This window comes from Phascolarctos cinereus, unplaced genomic scaffold, assembly GCF_003287225.1.
Source record: "Phascolarctos cinereus isolate Bilbo 61053 unplaced genomic scaffold, phaCin_HiC Scaffold_9;HRSCAF=440, whole genome shotgun sequence".
In the NCBI taxonomy this organism is placed as follows: domain Eukaryota; kingdom Metazoa; phylum Chordata; class Mammalia; order Diprotodontia; family Phascolarctidae; genus Phascolarctos; species Phascolarctos cinereus.
Window position 1 is genome coordinate 146,070,352 of NW_027556402.1, and position 13,386 is coordinate 146,083,737.

Sequence of the window (13,386 nt, forward strand, 5' to 3'; positions counted from 1 at the left end):
GGTTTTATTCGCCTAAATGGAGACCCAGGCGGGAGTGTCCGGCGGTAACCTCACTTTAAAGAAAAAGAAAATGGATGAGCAAGCCAGCACCCACTTGTCCTTCTGTTTGTAATTACCTGCCTAATTTGAATGATGTCTTTGTTATGATCATTAGCAAACATTTGCTAAAGGTTTCCATGTGTGACATTCTCAGAAGGTTTAAAGCCAGCTAAGGTTGACTGGTGATAGAGCTAAGGTAGGGGGTTAGGAGGAAGGGGAGAAAGCAAATGGAAGGACCCTTGCTTCCAAGAGAGCCAATTCCAGAGACCAAACCGAGAGGAGATGGGAAGAAATCGATAATGCACTCCAAAAGTAAAATAAAATAAACCCACAAAAACCTTGAATTTGGGCCCTCTGCTCAAACCTGAAATGAGGCCTGCCAGAAAGACAGCCATTTTCCACCGCTTGGTGTCCGTGGCTTCAATTTCTCCTGCCCCCTGCGGTCCCTGTATTAAATTTCAGGGACGACCTCGGTCTATGCCTGTCAATCAGCTTGGGTGGCTCGCTGTGAGCTGGAGATGGCTAGGATGGACCTTTCCCTTGTGTTGTTCTAAGATTCTACAAGATTGCTTCCTCGACGTGCTCGGGTGTGCTGTGTGGTCTGCAGGCTGGGGAATAGGGAGAGAAGCCTCCGCCTTTACTAGGCAGGCTGCTGTTTATTTGTTTCTTATCTGTGTGTCTGGCTGATAGAAAACATCGGAGGTGCCATGCACTCGCCATATGTGCCCTTAGGAGGAATGACCTGCTCTGGCCCGGTCCCCATCCCTATTGCCCTCTTTAGGTCGTTGTTGTGTGTGAAGGTCCCAACCCCCTCCCCTGTTGTCTTTTTTTTTCCCCTTACTTTTTTAAGAGAGAGTATAGGGTAAAGGGTTAAGAATGAAGTTTTTCAACTGAGGGACTTGGGGTCTGGTAACATCTATGCTAAATCTCTTGGATCCTCCAGGAGGGTGCAAGAGTTCTGAAGTCGGCTAGCCTGAGATTCAGAGGTTCAACAAGCGAATTAGATAAGTAAATGGAAAGTGGAAAGGGCAGGGAGGGAGAGAGAGAGAGAGAGAGAGAGAGAGAGAGAGAGAGAGAGAGAGAGAGAGAGAGAGAGAGAGAGAGAGAGAGAGAGAGACAGAGAGAGAGAGACAGAGACAGAGACAGAGAGACAGAGAGAGACAGAGAGACAGAGAGAGACAGAGACAGAGAGACAGAGAGACACAGAGAGAGAGAGATTACACCAAAGCCATTCATTCATCATCCCTATAAACTGCTCGAATCCAGGTTTGGTGTTACAACAAAGAATTAAAACCAGAGCCCTCCACTGCTCAGAACTTCTCAGTTCTGACCAAGAGATGGCTGTTTGAGGCGCGCCCCCCCCTTCTTCCTTTCCCCTTTTCTTCATTCCTTCTTTTCTGCTCATCCCCAGTCCCACCAAAGGGAACTTCACCTGTGACGTCCACAAAGTTTCTTGGCGCAAATGACAGAAAGAATGCACGGACAATAGTCGTGGAATCATCTGAACAAATGACAATAATTTAAAAGCTCAATTGGGCTGATGTGTTGGGGGTTGGGATGGAGGTGGAGAGAAGGGAGAACACTTTTCCTTTGTTGGTTCAGGTTTCCAAAACCAAAAACCGTTTGGTGAGATTACAAACGAAATGTCACTACAGCCCTCTTCCTCCGCCCCCCATCTCCCACTCCCAAACAAACAACATACAGGCCCCCCCTTCTGCACGCTGCGCAACAGAGTCGCTTCCCTGCAGGGCTGGGATGGTGGAGGCGAGTTGGGGGTGGGGAGAGGATCTTTTCCTGGGAAAACTCTTCGGAGGCTGTGCGGATGTGGCGCACACATGTGCTGTTCTCAGCTCAGAGGGAGAGAATTGGGGCCGGGAGGAGGGGGTGCAGAAGGGATCTGCCCCTGCCTCAAGCAGTCAGGCCCTCGGAGCCCGAGGCTCCAAAGGCTTCCAGTTGCCTTGGGCCACACTGCACTTGAAGCCAGTCCTCACAAGAGAGGAAAGCTCTAGGGGAACGCGTTTCTGTAAAGACTGAATTGAGGCTAGTGAGGGACCAAAGATGAGCCCCACAAGATGCAAGGAATTCCTTAGAGACCCCTTATTGCGACTCCAAGAGGGAGGGTTGTTGAGTCAGAAGGTACAGCTCAGCCTCTAGAAACTCTGGAATGCATCTCAGGGCGGGAAGGGAGGCAATTTCAATATGCCCCACGGAGGTCAAAGATGCCTTGGCTAATCTGACTTCAGGCTTGTGCTTGTGGGTGTATATTATTTTAATTAATAATCCAGTGGCTTAAATAATCAGTATTTGAGGATTTTTTCTGTTCAGAATTGAGTTAGGCACTCTCACAAAACCTAGGATAGAAATGGCCCGTGGATTGTGGAGTGTTTAGTATTCATTCACTCAGTGTAATTCCCTTTTTCTGTCAGGTATAGCCAGCCCTAATTCCAGAGAAAATATTGGGTCTTACTCTTTCCTGTTTCACGGGCCTTAGTTTTGAACTGCTTTTAATTTGAAAACCTCATGAAGGGGAGGGGAGGGAAAAGGAGGGGAGAGGAGGGGAGGGGAAAAGGACGTTGGGTTTAGGAGGTCTGCTCTTTATTACAGTGGACTCAGCTTTCAGACTCACAGCAGTGACTTAGGAGAACAGGCCTGTCAGAGTGTGTAGGCCAGGGTGACTCCAAGGAAGGGTCTTGGTCTCTGGAAGACTCCAAGAGGAGGGCTCAGGCAGAAAAGGAACTTTTCATCATGTTTTTTTCCTTTCTCAGGCAGAGTCTGTATCATATGGATTTCTAACGATGTGCTTCTCTTTGGTTAAGCAGGTAGTTTCCACTTCACATTCTCTTGCATTCATGCAAATCAAATTCCGATCATAAACACTGCTCATAACAGACTTGTGCTTTCATGTACATTATGTTTTGGTTTGAGTTGATTTGGGTTTGGGTTGCACCTCTGAGTGTTTGTGCTTGTTCATGGTCACTAAGTCTGTAATTAAAACCAAACTAAATACAGCTAAAAGAAAGGACCCCCCCCCTACTGTTTGCCCACCCATCTGCCAGACTCCTAACAAAAATCTTGTCCAAGGATAACTAGATAAATTGAATTAGAGTTGGAAGTGATCTCAGAAGCCTGCTAGTTCAATCCCGTCTTTTTCCAGATGAAATAACTGAGGCGCAGAGAGATTTAAATGTTTTGCACAAGGTCACACTGGAAGAAAGTAGTAGAGGTGAGATTTTAATACATGGAGAAAGTGAAGTATATGAAATTATATCTTTACATCAGAAATCATGCCTGATTCCACCCAATGCAGAGTCTATAGGAAAGAGTAAAGAAAACAGATACAGCAGAGTCAATGAAACTTGATTAAGAAAAATATTTATATAGCTTAGTAGTGATAAATAGATATTTTAAAGGAATTGTAGACAAGAGGCAAATGGGGAAAGATTTCCCTGCACTCCACCCCTTCAGCCTAAAACTCTTCCTGCACAAACAAAAACAAAAATGAAACAAAAACCCTTTATTCTTTTTTTAATGATTAGAGTCAGCTTCATCATTCATGAAATAATAACAAATATATAGCTATACAGCAAACACAGCAGATGCAGAAGATGATAAAGTTATATTTTACTTAACATATATTACCTTATTTGACCCTCATAACCTTGTAAGACTGTAGATAGGAAACTGACGGCCAGATAGGTTGACCTGCCCAGTCTCAAGTTCAAACACAGATATCTCCTGAATTGATGATATTAAACTCAAATAGAAACCAAGGCTACTTATTTGAACACAAGGATCCCTGTGGGCCAATATTGATTTAGTTTTAAAATGTGATGTTATCTATGTTTTATTGTATTTTTATTTTATTAAATATTTCACAATTATATTTTAATTTGGTTTGGGCCCTTGGGAGTGTCCTAACTCCAAATTAAGCATTTGTTCCCCTCCACCAGGTTGCCTGTTTAGTCAATCAACAATCAAAAACTACTTATTAAGTACTTACTGTATACTGGGCAAGGTACTAAGCCCTGATTATACGACGAATACATACAGAAAGACAGTGCCCTTGAATAGCTTACATTTGAATGGAGTAAAATAATACATAAAAAGGGAGCTGAAAAGTGGTGGGGGAGGGGAGAAACAGGAGATAAGGAGGAGCATGATGACTAAGTCCAGAGGATGAGGGATGACGTCTGGACCTTCCCTAAAATGGAGGCTCCAGGTACAGAAATGTTCATAGGAGCAGTCAGGAAGCAGCTGAGTCATGATGGCTAAGTGCAGAGAATATGGCGAGCTATTGATGCTGCTCATGCAGACTTGGTCCTCCTAGTAGGAGAGTATGCACATAACAAAAGTATATAGGGTAACTGGTGAATTCATAAGCTCTAATCAATAGGAACCAGAGAAATTATACCAGCTCAAGTTTGCATTCTAGCTTACTTATTATAATTACAAGTAATCTAATTATAAGTAGTTAGCATTTTCTTTCTCTACATTTTGCTTTAGTTAAGCCTACTCAATGACTGCTCATAAGGATAAAGGAATAGAGATATGATAGAATATATCAGATCACTTACAGCCAGTCTGTAACTCCAGGCAGACCTGGGTGTGTGCAACGTATCCTTGGGTAAGAATGATTTGGAACCCAATGGTGGCTACATTTTCTGATTTATTATCCTTATATATTCTTTGACTTGATACAAATGAGTTTTGTTTTGGTAGGTGCCTGGAGTGAGTAATGTATCTGTCCATTGAATCTATAACTCCATGAGAAGAGCTATAAAGAATATTTTTTCAACACTTATAATGACACTATCAAACATTAGGCCATTAAAGAAGGCATTGCCTTAGCTCCTAGGGAGAATCGAAATTCATAAAGAACATCCCCCAAATTTCCTGAATTGGAATATCCCATGTGGGCAGAAGAGAATAATGCTGAATGAACTCCAGCACCACACTAACTATGCAGCATATATGTAGAAAGGAAGCATATTGTGGTATATTAGATGCTAGATTTAGAATCTCGAAGACCTGAATGCAATCTAAGACATTTACTAATTGGGAAACCTGGAGCAAGTCACTTAACCTCTTTGAGATTCAAGTTCCTTATCTGTGAATTGAGGAAATGATTAGATGACCTTTAAAATCCCTACTAGCTCTAATCCGTGATCCTATATATCATCTAAAAAGGTTTTTAGTTAACTTAAAGACATGCTATCTACCCTCTAGGAGTTTATAATCTGAGGCTAGGACCTTTAACATAGAGGAGTTTTTTAGGGGGCAGTTAGATGGTTTGGACCTACAATTTCATCAATGTCAGGAACTCCAGGTGTGGAAACAATTGACAGCAATGCAGATTGAACCTCTGCTGTGATTTATGGTCTTAGGAGGATACCAAAAATTTGAGTGAGCTGGCAACTGCCACAAAGCTACCATATGTCAGAACCGAAACCTGAACCCAGGACTACTCGTCTCTAAGTCATACCTTCTTCCCTTTACCAGACCCTTATTATTATTGTTATTAGTAATAATAAATGTCATATAAGATTTGCCGATTCCTTACATACATGATCTTTGAGCTTCCCAACAATTCTGGCAAGACACTTTGTAGCTGGTTTTCTTTTAATGTGTGATAATGAAAATAGTATCTAAAAACCTAGCATCAGTAGTTACTATACAACTGGCAGTGGTGGATTAGTGCAAAAAGAATTGGGTGAGTCTATTTCCAGAGAAGAAATACACAGCTTTTATTGTTCCCCTTGAACCAGCAGATGTCCGTTTGCAATTAAGATTGCAATCGAGCTCCTGATAACACCACTCCTCTGAAACTTCTCTCCAAGGTTACTGGGGATCTCTTAATTGCTGGATCCAGTAACCTTTTCTAGGGCCTCATCTTTCTTGATCTGTTTGCCATTTTGGATGCTGCACATCACCTCCACATCAACCAATCAACAAGCATTTACTTAGCACCTTCTATATGCCAGATGCTCAAATAGGTATTGGGAGATACAAAGACAAAAAAAAAATAACATGGCTCCTCTTCTCAAGGACCTTACATTCTACTGGGGAAGAAAACAAAGAATATGTAGAATGAATTTTAAACAAGTAAGAGGTGGTTTGGAGAGGCACTTTGGGCTATTCTCTCTTCCTTGGGTTTATGTCACAGTATTCTAATCACTCCTTCATCTTCTTTGCTGTATCATCACCCATGACCTTCTTCCTATGCCAAGGTGAAACCCAGAGCTCTTTTCTGGGCCTTCTTCTCTTTCTCAACCCTCTTAGTGTTCTTATCAGCTGCCATGGGTTCAATCATCATCCTAATGACTCCTAAATCTATAAAAACCAGTCCTCATGCCCCTCCTGAGCTCCATCAATCAAATGCCTGCTGGATACTTTCTCCTGAAATTAACTATTGCATCTCTAACTCAACATATCCAACATGTAACTCATGATCTTCCCTTCCCTCCCCTCTTCTTTCAACACTGTCAAGGGTGTCAACATCTTTTCATCCAGTTTCACAGCCTTGGAGGTATCTTCAAATCTTTTTTCATCCCTCGTTTCCAGTCAGTCACCTGGCCCTAATGATGATACCCTCCACAACTTCGCTTACATGTATCCCCACCTCTCCGTGCACATGGCTACCACCTCTTCCAGGGTTATTATAACAACTTCCCTGCCTTTTCTCTTTCCTTTCTGCAGTCCATCCTCAACACTGCTATCAACTTAACATTACTATACACAAGCCTGACCATGTCAATACCCTGCTAAAGATGTTCCAATGGCTCTGTATTACTTCTAGGACAATAACTAGCATTTTTATAGCACTTCACAATTCCTATCTCATTTTGTCCCAGCACCAACCCTGGGAGGTAGATGCTATTCTTACTCTCATTTTATAGATGAAGAAACTGAGGTGACATGAGTTGCCCAGGGTCACACACCTAGCAGATGTTTGGGGCTGGATGTAAACCTGAATTTTCATAATGCCATTTCCAGCACTGTCTACTTTGTCACCAACTCTGTCTTTGGATAAAATACAACATTTAAAGCCCTTCACAACTAATTTCATACTTCATCCCCTCACAACATTCTGTGTTCTAGGGAAACCAGCCATCTTTCTGTTTCCCATGCAAACACTGTATCTCTGGCCTTTGTGCATGCAGGCACCTGTGCCTAGAGTGGGGGTGGGGGTGGGGAACTCTTTCTTCATTTCTGCCTCCAAGAAGCCCCATCTCCCTTCAGGGTTCACTTTGAATGCCACTTCTTACATGAGGCCTTTACTGAACCCTAAATCAGTGCTCCCCTCCCCAAATTACTTTCTATTTCTGAGTATGTATTTTGTATTTATTTATCTATATATTAGACAGGGGTTATCCAGGGGTTCCCAATATCATTGAAATCCCAGGCCCAGTCTTTAATCTCCATCACAGAAGTCCTCAAAGTGTGGTCTGGGGTTAAAGTCATAACTATTTTCATAATAAGACAAAGATCTTTTAATTTCAAATATAATAAATATCAATAGGTGTTGGCATAAACAAAAATTCTTTGGAGGAGATCCTTAATAATTTTTAAGAGTATAAAAGGGGTCTGAACCCCAAAAGCTTGAAAAATGCTGCTCTATCATATCTTTGTTTCCTTACAATTAAACATAAGCTTCTCCAAGACAGAAACCTTCAGTTTTGTCTCTGAATTTTCAAATCCCAGCACAGTACTTGGTATACATGGGTGCTTACTAAATGCTTAATGAGTTTACTTGAATTAAGGTTAGATTCCAAATCAATAAAAGGCCTGAAAAGATAAACAGTAGCAGGCCAAACAAGTCCTTGGCAAGGGTGGATGCCCATCATTCTACCCTTTGTCCCTCACCATGTTCTAAACTAGGGATTCCTAACCTTTGTGTCAAGGACACCTTTATAAATATATTGAAATCCATGAACCTTTTCTAAGAATAATGTTTTGAAATGCATATGATAAATACATAGGATTACAAAAGAAACACATTTTGTTGAAATGCATTTCAAAACTAAATTCGATGACCTGAGGTTAAGAACTCCTATCCTAGAGAGACTGAAGCAGAGTTTGGTATTTATATTCTTAAAACTACAAACATAACAATCCTCCCCTGAAAATTATAACTGTCTAGGGACGAGCTGGGTAGAGAGCAATTGGACAGTCTTTAAGCATGCTAAGGTTGGCTGTTCTTCTTGTCATCATGTGCTTCTGGGAGAATTGTCTCTGTGTCTCTCTGTGTATTTTTTTTTTAACAGCTCCAGGTTCAGTCATTCCACTTGTTCAATTTAATTTGGCTCTGAATAGAGAAGGAAAAGATTTGAAAGAGACAAAAGAAGTTAACTGTTACTTGTCTTCCCCAAACCCCCTTCTCCAGCTCCTTTTATTTCACTCATTATCACATTATTATACTGGACTATTTTCCATCTTTTGAGTTTGGCCTCCTCCTTTGCCTTCCTTAGAGCATTAAGATTTTATGCTGTAATTTGCCTTTTAATATTTTAAAAGGTCCCTTCCTCTCTTCTCCAAATTACAAATACTCCAGCTTATTATTATTATTTCTCTTCTGCTCTATTCCACTTCCCTTCCCTAAGGTGAAAAGATTTTTATGTAAATTTTGAGAAACTTAAAATGAAATTTAGTATTCTTTGTGAAGTAGCCTATGGATAGAGGCCAGCTTTCACCCAGCCAACAGTGTGGTAATGCAGCCTGAAATGACAAGGAAAAAGTGATTCCTGGTTGATCCACTTAGGTCTTTAAGTCAGAGATTCCTACAGCTCCCTTTACTTTCCTCTCAGCCAACCACTTAGGCAGCTGCAAATGGACTTTTCTCTGCATTTAACCTCTAGGACAGGGTGTTTCTGAAGGGCAAAGACTAAATCCTATTGTTAGCTCAGAAAAAAATTTGACAGGATAAAAGGCAAGTGAATAATCTCTGATTTCCTTGGTTGTGTGGAACTCCCACCACCTATGCAAATGGTAACCATTGAATTCTAGGATTCTAGAATTAGTAGATAGAATTCTAGGATTAGAATCCTAGGGAGTTTCCACAAGTATATAAAGCTTAAGTGTCAAAAGCAGAATTTGAATCTAGATCTTCTAGACTGCAAATATCACCAAATGTTGTTCACTCCTATCCCACTCTCTGTGACCCTATTAGTGATTTTCTTCACAAAGATACTGGAGTGGTTTAGCATTTTCTTCTCCAGCTCATTTTACAGAAACTGAGGCAAACAGGATTAAGTGACTTGCCCAGGGTCACACAGTTAGTAAGTGTCAGAGGCCAAATTTGAACTCAGGAAAATGAGTCTTCCTGATTCCAGGCCTGGCACTCTATCCACTGCACCACCTAGCTTCCCCACCACCAAACAACCACTTTACAATGATGATGATATTTATAGCAATAGTAATAGTAATCACAACATCTATTTCCCACAAGTATTTGTGGTGTTTACCACATTTGAAAGAGATTAATAGCATCTAATATTGGACTGGTAACTGATTAGATGGTTGAACACACCTAATATCAGACAAGTATCCAATCACAATAAAGAAATAGAGAGCTCCAGGGACTGAATATCTCAGGAAAGTTTAGGATCATGAAAGCTTTCTGCCTCCCAAGAAATGTTAAATTCTGCTGTCTCTGAATCCATAAGAGGGGAAATAAATGACATCCTTTGGAAATAGTGGGATTTAGCACCACCTCGGACTCAGCTGGTTGATGAGTCTTGAAATTGTGAGACTGTGTGCTAATGATTAAGAAACATTTTCAATCATCAGTCAGTCAATAAGTATTTATTGAAGAGCCACAAAATGCAGAGCATTATTATTATGATTATATTTTGGAATCCAGACTAAAGAAGAGAAGACACCCTATCCTTCAAGATCCTTCTAATCTAATTCTTTCTTGTTTTTACATTCTGTCCATTTGTTTATTTACAAATTCATTTCACAGTATAGATTGGAAATCAAAAGGCTGATCTTGGGGAAGCAGTTTGTCAATTTGGATTCAACACAAAAATCCAGTTTAGTGATGTTGAAACCACTAGAGGGCTCTCGACTCCAACACAGAGTTTAAGTCCACTAAAAGGCTATTTATGTGTGAAGCCAAATTGGTCCAAGTGAGTTGAATCTCAGACTAAGTCAGCCTGCTCCCTTCCTTCTTTTCTTCCAGCACTCTAGTTCCATGTCAGCCTGGCCCCTGGACTCAAATCTGGAATGGAATCAGTCCTGGGGTTCTGTTTCAGTCCAGGCCAAACCATGGAAGGCTTACCCAATCTTGACTCTTTTTCAGCTCAGAACATAGGGGGAAAGTAAGTTGCTGATTTTAGTTGCAGAATCTTCTAAGAGATGGTTGTCTACAGAAGTCTAATTCAGTCTTCACAGTCATTCTTCACACTGCTTAGAGCAGAACTGAACTGCTACATTAGTCCTGGAATTCAGTCAAGCCCCCAAGTGCTGCAAAGAAATAACACAGAAGATGAAAACTTAGGTAATGCTCATGTTGACATACTCAAGCTTGAGGCCTGAAAAAGTATCAGTATCACACAGTGCACATCCTGAATTTTCTTTCTTTCTTTTTTTAGAAATATAAATAAAATATATCTTTTGTTTTTACAATACCTTTCCATATTCCAATATATCCTCCCTCTCTTTCCCTTCTAGTCATCACTTAGAACAAATAATAAAAAAGAGGAAATAAAAAACAGTTTAACAAAACCAACCAACACATTGAAAAAGCCTTCATATACAGCGTTCTACACCCATAGAACTCCTCTCCCTCTGCAAAGAAGGACAGGAGTTACTCATTCATGTCTCTTCATTGGGGCAACCTCAATGATCATAATTTCCCAGTATAGTTTTAATTATTTGTTGTTGTTTTCCTTTTTCCCACTTACATTGCTGTGATCATTGTATATATTGTTTTCCTAATTTTTCTTGCTTCACTTTCCATCCATATGTCTTCCTATGCTTCTCTGTATTTTGATATTCATCCTTTCTTAAGCATAATAATATTCCTTTATATTAATGAACCATATTTTCCCCCAATTTATGGGAATCTACTTTGTGTCCAATTCTTTTTTAAATAATAAAATTTTATTGATATCTTTACTTTTACATCCTATAAATGTTCCCTTGTATTCCTCCCCAACCCCAGAAAAGAGCAACCCCCTCATAAAGAATTTCTAAAAAAGAAAAAAATCACCAAAACAAATCATTATGTTGGAAAAAAATCTGACAACATAGGCAATATTGTATACCCCTAGCTCCAAACTTCTGCAAAGGAGTAAAGTGTCTTCTCATGTCTCTTCTTTGGGCCAAGCTTGTTCTTCGTAATTTTCCAACATTCATTTTCATTGTTTTGTGGTTCTTCTCATTTACATTGTTTTAATCATTGTTATCTTCCTTTTACTTACTTTATTTTGTATTAGTTTATATAAATCTCTGTATCCGTCATATTCATTGTTTCTTACATTGCAATAATATTCCATTACATTGATCTACCGCAATTGCCTGCAATCTATGGGCAACTACTTTGTTTACAATTCTTTGCTGCTGTAGAAAGTGCTGCTACAAATTTTTTTTATGTGTACAGGGCCTTTTTTATCTTTGACCTCTTTGTGATATGTGCCTAACAATGGGATCTCTGAATCTTAGCCACGTTATCATAATTCCACATTACTTTCCAGAACATGGGATCAATTCACAATTTCACCAGCAGTGAATTAGTATACCCATTTTTCTATAATCTCTTCCATTAACTATGTTTAATCAGAAAAGAGGATTTTCCAAAGTAGCAAAATAAATATCTCATCTTTCTCCCAGACACTTAAGAAAATGATTAAAAAGGTTTTGTATCTGCAATCACAAAATGCAAAAGTATAGCTAAAGTACCACACCTATAATTTACAAATTGTGGATGTGACCTATTGTATACTGCTAAAAGTTTGGAAAATCTAATAAATGCAGATTGCAATCCTAGAAAAGCCCATTAAAAAATCTCTTAGTATTTAGCCTTCAGATAGCTGTCGATTTTGTAACAAATGGAAAAGCTACCTATTAAATAAATGTTGATTATTCTCCAGGGCAACTCTGTAACATGACAACATAACTAAGATAATTTCACCCATGTTTATGGGTAGGGACACCTAAAACTGAACCTGTGGGAAAATATTTCCCCCTAAATCTCTAGAACTGAAAACACATGATTTGACATTCACAAGACTGCAAAAATTTCAAATAAATACATTCATTTGGTACACACATTTTTGGCCCTAGTTGAATTCAACCAATGATCATGTTGGTTTTCACTTTGGGGAAGCCTTTTCCAAGTTTTTAATTTTTTAACTCTATGTTTTCAATGATCAAACATATTTTTGTCCCCACCTACCCTCACACATACTTAAAAAAAAAAGAGAGAGAGAGAGAGAAAGAAAACCCTGGTAACCCATAAGCATAGTCAAGCAAAAACAAATGCCCATATGGGCCCTGTCCAAAAATGTGTCTTATTCTGCATATCTATCATTCTCTGCCCAGAGGCAGTTGTCATTCAGTATCATCCATCTACCTAGAGTTGTTCATACCCACACCCTCTTCAAATTATCTGGTGCTTAACCTCTGTATAAAAATTGTGTGCCTTACAGTAGAATATAATCTCCTTGTGGGCAGAGCTGTTCTGTGTCTTTGTATTCCAAGATCTAGCAGAATCCTTTGTATATGATATAGATTTAGATCAACTAGGAAGTGAAAATTCTGTTAAAAGGAGCATTCTAAGATTCCTAAGGACTTTATTCAAATTTGTAAGAAAAAGAGCCATTCCTCAATAGATAAATGGTTAAAGGAAGTGAACAGGCAGTTTTCTGAGGAACAAATCCAAGCGATCAGCTACCATGAGGGGGCAAGGGGAATGCTACAAATCTCTTAATAATTAGAGAAATGTACAATACATATATGGGATTCTGCTTTATGCCTATCAGATTGATAAAGATGACAAACAAGGAAAATGACAGATGTGGGACAGGTTTCAGGGAAATATAACATTAATGAACTGTTGGTAGAGTTGTGAATTTTATAATTTTTTAATTCTTTAAATAATTTTAAAATTTTAAAAATTTTTATAATTTTTTAAAAAAAATTTTATAATTAGTATTTTTAAAGAGCCTACTGAATGCCAGATACTGTACTAAGCACTGGGGAAACAGAGAATGACGAAAGACAATCCCTGCAGTTGAGGAGCTGACAATCTAATAGGAGAGACAACATGCAAACAACAAAAAAATCTATGTACTAGAAGAATAGTAAATAAGCAACAAAGGGAAGGCACTAGAATTAAGAGGTATT